The following is an 8,431-nucleotide window of genomic DNA, read 5'->3' as shown; positions in this document are numbered from 1 at the left end:
GGGAGCCTTGCAGACGGCGGATGTTGAGCCCTGGGGAGGGGAAGCTTGGGAGCACACCAGGCTATGAACCTTCTCAATGGACACAGTTATAGCAAGTGGCAGAGTGGGATGGCATTGGAACCCAGGTCCTCTGATTTCAAACTCAGTGCTCCTACTGCATCACAGTAGCAGTGATGGAGAGGAGAAAGGCGTGTGCTTAAGGAAGGAGGCGCTATTTTGGAGCTGTTGACAGAGGGTTTGCTGAAAAGCTCTTGTTTTCAAAGAGCTGATCAGAAGGTTTCACTACTAAGATCCCGATGTCTATAAACCCATGTTTTGTTCCCTGCCTGCATTTGTGTTTTCCGTCCCAGGGGCACTGAAAAAAGTTGATCTCCAATGACCAAAATGATGTGAGTCCTTCATTTAACCAGGGTCCCGGAACAACCCTTCTTCTAACACATCATCATCAGATGCACCATCCACTGCATTCCATGGGAAAATAATTGCTTAAGAGAAGGCTGAGCCTTAATAGGAGTGTGGGCTCCCTCTTGCCACAGGAGACAGTCTCCTGCTAACGCTAAGCACCATTATGTAAGAAGCAGACAATCAAAAGTCAATAACAACCTAATTTAAAGATAACTAAATGTAGCAGCGGCTGCTTGAACTGTTACTGGAAGACGGGTCAGCCTTGATCATGCTTTGAATACCTGACAACCTCATAAGCCGCAAAGTGACTCAGACCGTGTGTCTGTGGCCTTGTCTGGGGCCATGTTCTGCCACAGAGCTTAATCTTCATTTCTGACTTGATGTGAGGGGTCACATCCATCAGGACTTAAGAACCACAATTTCTGGCAGATGGTCAGAGAACAGACTATCTCCTCTGCCCCCAATATAGCATCTGATCTCATTGTTCAATGTACACACAACTTCAGGGACTGATACAGATGAGGGGCCATCTATTATTCATTCAATGGACCCAGTTCTAGCCTCCACTGGACTGCTTCCCAGACCCCACTGGGAATTTTTACAATCAGTGTACCTTGAACAGGGCCTGAAATGGGGACCTGTGTTTGCTGCCTGACTCATACTGACAACACCAAACCTCCGTGGATTCTGTTTAATTGAGTTCTCCTGGCACACAGCAGTACTATATTAATCATAGCTATTATTATTAATCTAATCACAAGAGAGATCTAATGATTCCTGGGCAATGAGGCACAGCCTGAGGTCTCCTTCTCTGGAAAGTCCCCTCCCCCGGAGCTGAGATCCCATGTCCTAATGGAAACCACTGTAGAAGTACTGATGCCATTCCCTTCTCTCCAAGAGGCCATCGATGGCTGTTTCCAGCCTCTTGGGACTCCTCATCCATTGGCCATCCCCAGAATCTTAATTCTCTTCTCCTCCCACAGAGCTATTGTCACTAGAAAAAAAAATGACAAATTAAGTTGATTTCCTCCACTAGAAATCCTGAGTATTCATCAGCTCAGCCCAGCCCTCACTGCTCCCTGACAAGGCTTCTTCTCTTCCCTTAGGGATTCCTGAGCTCATTCCTCACAGTCATGACTGCACTTGCTTTCTCACCTCAACAACAAATGTTCTCCCGACCTCAACAGTCACAGCAAATGACAGCTCCCTGTCGTGCCAAGAAGAGACATCCACTCATTCATTCAACTAGCAGCTATTAAAAATCACCTACAGGAATCAGCTAAAGCACTGGAGCTCTAACCCTCACAGAGCTGGCTCAAGGAGGGGGGAGGAAAAGGGAAGACCAGGTAGGAAGTGAAGTGAAGATACGGTGATGGCATGGAAAGGCAGACAATAGAAACAGAAGGACAGATGAGCAGACAGAAAAATAAGACAGATGATAGATAGACAGATAGACAGACAGGCAGGCAGGCAGACAGGCAGGCAGATAGATAGATAGATAGGCAGATGGATAGATAGATAGATGATAGATAGATAGATAGATAGATATCCAATAAATAACAGACAAATAGACAAACATTAGAGATAGGTAATAGATGACAGAGATAATAAGAGGACAGATACTAATTGATATATAGATAGACAGATGATTAGATAAATATATAAACAGACAGAGATAGACAGATGAACAGAGACAGAGTGATTTCCATGATACCAATCATGTAGGCAGGAGCAACTGAGAGGGATAAGATTAGGCTTCCTGGAGGAGGTGGCTTGAGCTGGGATTTAGGTCTCTCCAAGACAGATGTGAGGGAGGAGGCCCAGAAAGCACAGCCTGTGCAAAGGCATGGCATCCATAGATGGAACAGAGCTCAGGAGGAACAGGCCAGTTAGGCTGGAACATGGTGTCCGCAAAGAAAAATAATGTGGTAAAAGCCTGTAAATGTCACTGGATTCCAACCGAAAAGGGGAACCTCTCTCAATCCGTGGTTCTTTTTATTATAATCATTATGGGTAGAAGTTGGACTATTATTTTACTTGTCTATGGAAGTTCTAGGGGAAGAAGCTTCCCCTTCTAACACAGGTCAGAATTCTAATTAGAACACAGGTTCTAATCTTCAAGAGTTGTCTGCCCTGCTAAAATGTTAAGTGGTTTGTCCAGAATCACATAGTGTGTAGGAATTGAACCCAGGTCTTTCTAATTTCAAAACTAGCTCCCTATCCATCATGCAACAAAGACTAGATTTGAACTCAGGAAGAATAGTCTTCCTGATCCCAAGCCTAATACTCTACCTACTGCACTGCCTGGCTGCCCTTAGCACACAACAAAATGAAGATTTGTTAGAACATGGACATTTCAATGGAAACACAGCAAAAAAGAAGATTGTCATGGCTTTTAACATTCTAGAAAAGTCCCTAAACTGTAAATGTAACTCACATAAGAGTCAAGAAAACACACCTGAAACGGATGAATTTCATTTTCATTTCCACCACTCCTTCCCCTGTTCTAGGGTGGCTAGAGGAGAAAGTGCTGACAGGGAATCAAACACTCCAGGGTCTACCAAAAAAGGAAATTAAAAAATAAAGGGAGACAATAAGAATCATGTCCAAGGGCAGCAAACTCTAGAGGACACAGAAAATCAACACATAATCCTTCAGAAGCTGCTATAGTAACCAATCCTTTACTCAACCACCTAAGTTTACCTTAGTTACTTTTTGCAATATTTTCATATAATGAATTACAAAGCTGATTTAGGGGCACCATTTTGCTGCCTTTGTAGACACATTCCTGGGAGGTTCAAGGAGACCAGCTGTAAGGTTAATGGGATTTAAGATCTTCCCTGCCCATTAGTAGGCCTCACGTGGAGTCCATTAAGGGAAACTTGCTTAGGGGGGGGGCTTCCTTGTAAGAAGACTTTCACACCCTTTCCTAATTTCTAATTAGGCACTGAGTTATGAGGGTCCTGTTGCCTTCTGGTTCTGAGAAGTGTATGTATACTCTGAGTTGGTATTTTGCTTTGGGGGCTCACTTATGAGAAGATTCTTGTCATTCCCTAGTCAAGATTCTGACTGCTCAATATAAAAGCTCTCTCCATCCAGGGATGTATGTAAAGTGTATAGTAATATTGCTTTGATTCAGACAGTCAGAGCCCTGTCTGTTGGTCTTTATTTCTCTGCTTGTATTTTCTCTAAAGTTCAGGGTGTTGATTTTTCCCCTGAAGTAGTGAATGTGATTAAAAAGAACTGCTGATCCCTTAAACAGTCATCTTTCTTCTTAAAGCAGATCTCAGAACCAGTGCTAGCAGCTGTCGTGGGGATGGATGCCAGTGTGGCTGCAGCTACACCAGCCCTCCTTAATCCCCTGCTGTGTATATTCTCAATTCTGTACTAGACTCTGAGCACATGGAGAAGACAGAAAGCAGTTTCTGCCCACAAGGAGTTTACATTCTACATTAGTATTCTTCTCCATTGGAGCCTCTCATCATGGTTTACCTTTAGCATAATACTTGTTACAGCTCTGCTCAAAGGACCTGTGCACCACACAATATAAGGAGTCAAAGGTATGGAAAGGGAGCCTTTGATCTCCCTCTCCTTGGAGAAGATTCAGCAGAGGCCAGACGGGCTTTGTGGGGTACATTTTAGAGTAGACCCTTGTTCTCATGTGAGTCAGATTGAATGGGGGCTGGAAGGACTGACCTCCAAAATGATTATGCTAAAATGAGAAGTTATTCAGTTACTGACTTGAATGATCCAAGCGCTTTCTCCCCTAAATGACTGGCGATGTAGCAGATATTTCCTGAACTGCTATTTCTCTTCATTAGTTTAGTCTAGTATCAAGCTTCCCATTGGATTTGGGCTTTATTATGGTCACTGTGGGGACGAAGAATGATAGCTGCTCTTCCACGGGCAGAAGGAGGGGCACCTTTTCTCTCCAAGTTGAATCCTTCAGCACTGCTGAGACAATGTGAGAGTTCTGTGTTACCCTGGGTGAGTCACTAACCTGCCTCCCTAAGGCCCACTTTGCACCACTGTAAGTCAGGATTAATAATAATAAGCAACTGTTCCATGGGGGTGCTGTGAACTCCAATGAGATAAGATGAAAATAATAAATAATATGAATAATAAATGACCTGAAAAAAGTGCTCTGAAAAATTTAAAGTTCTAAAGAGATGAGAGCTACTCTTGCAGCCAGAGTCTTGAAAGCAGTCATGGTATACCAAGAAAACAGGTGGGCCTGAGCTGTTTAGAGGCAGAAGGAGGAATGAATGAAAGGAAGGAGGAGAAAGCATTCTTTAGGTGACTACTGTGCCCAGCAGTTTGCAAATTTGGCTCATTTGGTTCTCACAACCCCCCTGGGAGGAAGATCATTTACTGTTTTCCCCCATTTTACAGCTGAGAAAACTGAGGAAGATAGTAGCTAAGGTCCCTGGTCACATGGCTAAGGAAGTGTCTGAGGTTAGATCTGAACCCAAGCCTACCTGGCCCCAGGCTCAGGGCTCCATTCATGGTGCCACTAGTGAGGAGAGCAGAATTCTAATGCTGGCTCAGGCCCTACTTCCCTGGCTATGTGACATTGGGCATATTACTCAACTATGCTGAAGAACAAAGACCTAAGACTGGGCAGTGCCATGCTGATTCTCCTCCTGGATGTGCAAACAACGCGGCCATATCTCCCTCCTTGTATTTCCCTTCCTAGCCCATCTTATGATGGGAGCCTTCATGTCATACTTCATTCCTTGGTGTAGTTTGTTTTTAAATTAAAGGGGCTAGAGGTTGGGTGCGGCCACACTCATATGCATCCCAAGGCATTATTGAGAAATGGTGAATGAACGCATTAGGGAATCAATAATATGGGCTTATGAGTATTACTTTAGAAGGAAACACTGGCACTGGTATTTTGTTTAATTTTTTTCCTTTAAAGAGTAGTAAGATTGAGGATATTTGGAGCTCACTCCTAAAACCATCATGCCCTGCTTTCTTTCTGAAGGCATTAAAATGGAGGAGCCTGGGGATTTGGGGCACCTAGGTGGTGCCACAGTGAATAGAGTACAGGGCCTGGAGTCAGGAAGACCTGAGTTCAAATTTGGCCTTAGACACTTACTTAGTCATGTGACCCTGGGCAAGTCACTTAACCCTGTTTGCTTCTGTTTCCTTATCTCTAAAGTGAACTGCAGAAGGCAATGGTAAACCATTCCAGTATCTATGCCAAGGAAACCCCAAATGGGGTCATGAAGAATTGGTCACGACTGAACATCAGCATGGCTGTGCTATTTAACATTTTATTGGTGATGTGGAAGAGAAAAAAAAAAATATAAGGAGAAATGCAGGCAGCAGAATGAATCACAGGCTGGGCCTGGGGCTGGAGGGACCAACAGCAGCCTCTGCTACTGCCTGGCTGTGGGCAGGACACCTCTCCTCAGTCTTAACGGGTCACTGTGCTGTTGGCAGAGGGACTTGCTATGCTAGCAGTATCCTATGGAGATGCTACCCAATCTGAGATTTCCGGCCATTTATGCATCTTAAATATCTCACAAAAGGGCAAAAGTCCATGTCAAAGACCAGAACTGCAGGAAAGGAATCAGTCACCCCAAGATTTAACGCCGCAGGGCTATCGGACTCTGCAGCCCAGTCACCGTAGGCCAGGATGGGGAAGGATCTTCTTCCGTGGGTTACCTGGAGAAAAGGGGAAGGACTGCTAGGGCAAGAGGGAGCCGAATCAGCCCAAAGAGAAATGAAGGAGAGAGGAAGGAATTCGCCAACATATTCCATTCATGGTGCCACTAGTGAGGAGAGCAGAATTCTAATGCTGGCTCAGCCCCTCCCCCCACCTGTCTGTCAGGACAAAGGAGGTCTTCCTTCTTCGGGCTCTCAGGGCCCCCTATTTCCCCAAGCCTGGCCCTGCTTCTTCCTTTCTTCCAGTCCCTGCGGCCAATTGTCTCACCCCATGTTAACTTTTTTTTCCCCAGTGACCCCCTTCTCTTCCAGACCAGTGCTTCTCCCCCCTCCCACTCCTGCTCTCCAGGAGGCATGGCAGGGGTCTGCTTGATAGGGAGGACGTTGCCCCAGGAGGTTCCCAGGGGAACCAGGGCGGCGCTGTTAGGAGCGGGGATCTTCGTTGGCTCAGCTCTGACCCTAAACCATTTCCAGCACTTTAGCTCTGCAGCCCTCCTGCCTCCCCCATCTACTCCCGATAGAAGGGCAGAAGAAGGTGCCTCTCCGTCCGCCAGTTCCCTGGACCAGGGGTGCGGGGTGGAGGACCCCGGGTGCTAACTGCGGCGCCCGCACCCAAACTTACAAGTCTCCTGGCTTCCTGGAATTTGCTGCAGCCCCCTGGGGTGGAAAGAGGAGACCCTCTGGACCAGCTGGGGAAACCGATACTCACTGTGCCTGGTGCCCGGGAGGAACTGGGAAGCCCCTGAGACCCCAGCCCCGCACAGCGGAGGGAAGCCCGGAGGAGCGCAGAGGGAGGCTGGACGCTAGCGTGCTGGCGGGAGGACGGGTGGCCTCCTCTCCCCTCGCTGCTCAGGGCCGCACAGCCCAGTGGGCCCCTCTTGCCTCCCTCCGGGGGCCTAGCCACCTCCGCACCCCAGCCAACCTGCGGTCACGAGGCGCTCCCCCCCCCCCCCCCCCCCCCCACAACAACAATCTCCGGCCGCAGGCTCCAGCTGCAATGCAGCTGCAGTGACCGGCGCCGCTCCCTGCCTGCCCGCCCTCCCCGGGGACCCTCAGCTCCTTGACTTCGTGTCTGCCGCCTCCCCAGGTCTCCAGGATTCCCTGTTCCCCTCGAAACTCTAGCCCCAACCCCCTGCGCCCTCGTTTACAGCATGTTAACGCTTAGAGATCATCGAGTAGCCCAGCCAGTAGTTTAACTGCAGAGGGAGCTAGGACAGAGAGCTCACCAGCTTGTCCGAGGTGACGCATACAAGTGGAAAGTGGACGAGCCAGGTTCCCCAGAGCCTTTGTTTCACTCCATACTTGAGCATTCTCCCTCTAAGCGCCCTAGTGCCCTTGCCCAGGGCCTCCTCTCAGAGTCCAGGAGATCCCAAAGCTAGCAAAGGTTTGGGGGCACCTTGTGCTCTCCCTCCTTCTCATCCCCTGCTATCGATGCCCCTCTGTGCCAGCCCCAGCCCAAGGCCAGGACCACCACGCTCTCAAGCACTAGCCATTCGGCCCCATTCTGAGCTGGGGGAAGGGCCCTGGAGAGTGGGGGAATGGAAGTTTCTAAAAGGAGAAGGGGCAGCCCACAGGGAAAGAAGTCCTACTAGGGAATCCACCAAGTGCTCCTTGGATGCCCAGAGATGGGGAACTGTCATTCCCTTTGCTTTACTCAGGGAAGGGTCCCTAACCTACCTACCCGAGAAAGAGAAAACTGAGAGAGGTAAAGGCTTAGACAGAGAAAGAGGCTCATCCCGGGGGCAGATGGGAGGAAGAAGGGAGCCTTGGGCCATCCACTCCAAGGAGTCACTTCTCTCTGTGCAACGACTCATGGATCTATTTCTCCGACCCTAACCTTTGTCCACAGCTGCAGCATGGCATCTCCACAGCCTCTTGTACCCCTGGAAGAGTATGACCCATAGCCACCGTAAACTCAACATGTCCAAAACAGTCCTCACGATCTTGTCGCCCACAATCCTCTCTTCGTGCTTTCTCTGTTACTGTAAAAGGCTCAACCATCCGCTCTTCCAGTCACCGAGGCCCGAAAGCTCAGCGTCATGCTGGCCTGCCACCCCACCTCCCCCCTCAGAATCATTTCTGCCTTCTCTGTACATCTCCCCCTCACCGCTCACCAGGACAAGAGCCTCCTAACTGGTCATCCCATCACTGCACCTCTCACTCCAATCCGCCTTCCACAAGGCTGCCAAAGCGATCTTCCCATAGCTCATGTCAGGTCAAATTTCTGGTTCCCTCTTACCTCCAGGATCATATACGAACTCCTTCATTTAGCCTTGACAGCCCTTCCCAAGATGGCCCCTTCCTGCTTTCCCAGGTCCTTTGCAATCATACTCTACACTGGCCTAATGCTGTT

The 8,431-nt window shown here is 48.4% G+C and overlaps 1 long non-coding RNA gene across 1 annotated transcript; it reads right to left on the bottom strand.

The window, feature by feature from the left end:
* Positions 1-475: 475 nt before the first annotated feature.
* Positions 476-7,028, bottom strand: LOC138165967 (uncharacterized). Its single transcript, XR_011169508.1, has 3 exons — positions 6,788-7,028; positions 2,864-2,962; positions 476-1,399 (listed from the first exon to the last, which is right to left on the bottom strand). It is a non-coding gene; the product is annotated as an uncharacterized lncRNA (long non-coding RNA).
* Positions 7,029-8,431: the final 1,403 nt, after the last annotated feature.

Source organism: Petaurus breviceps, unplaced genomic scaffold (genome assembly GCF_028583685.1).
Source record: "Petaurus breviceps papuanus isolate PSGF00001 unplaced genomic scaffold, PetGlider_PUasm1.0 218, whole genome shotgun sequence".
NCBI lineage: Eukaryota > Metazoa > Chordata > Mammalia > Diprotodontia > Petauridae > Petaurus > Petaurus breviceps.
Note: the sequence above shows the minus strand (reverse complement) of the source record. Positions and strands in the feature narration are given on the sequence as shown.